Genomic DNA, 614 nt, shown 5'->3' with positions numbered 1-614 from the left:
CGCTGATGGGGTGGGGTCCCCCCCACAGCAAAAAACTCACTGACTGGGTAGTGGCCACAGCACTACATCTGGCACTTCCACTCCCTGGCTGGCACTCACAGCGGGGGCACTGGCACTCCCACCTGCCCCCCTTGCCCACTGCCTAAGCAGGGAGCGCAGCCAGTCAGGGGGTGCACATGCACCCCTGTGCACCCCCTATGCATTGCCACTGGGCAGCATAACCATGACAAGAACTCTGCAGTGCAGATCCAGCCATGCCTCGCATCCTGCTGTCAGGGGTGGTGGGAGAGGCAGCATGAGACGGGAGAAAGGCAGACACTGTGAAGGGCTAATGGAGGGCAGCAGACAGAGCTGAGGAAAAGAACCATAGAGAAGGAGGGTTGGCAGGGACTTCACGAGGTCACATCTAGTCCAACCCCCTGCTCAGACCAGGACCATCCCCAACTAGATCATCCCAGCCAAGGATCTGTCTACCCAGGTCTTAAAAACCTCCAAGGATGGAGATTTCACCACCTCTCTGGATAACCCATTCTAGTGTTTTACTGCCCTCCTAGTGAAAAAGTTTTTCCAAATATCTAACCCAAACTTTGCTTGCTGGGACTTGAGCCCATTCC

At 56.0% G+C, this 614-nt stretch overlaps 1 protein-coding gene across 1 annotated transcript in view; it reads right to left on the bottom strand.

The window, feature by feature from the left end:
• Positions 1 to 614, bottom strand: part of TEDC1 (tubulin epsilon and delta complex 1) — a 157,953-nt gene that overhangs the window by 157,052 nt on the left and 287 nt on the right. The window lies entirely within an intron of this gene.

This window comes from Alligator sinensis, unplaced genomic scaffold (assembly GCF_000455745.1).
Source record: "Alligator sinensis unplaced genomic scaffold, ASM45574v1 scaffold647_2, whole genome shotgun sequence".
Taxonomy (NCBI): Eukaryota; Metazoa; Chordata; order Crocodylia; family Alligatoridae; genus Alligator; species Alligator sinensis.
The sequence above is the reverse complement of the archived record's forward strand: the minus strand, read 5'-3'. Positions and strand labels throughout refer to the sequence as shown.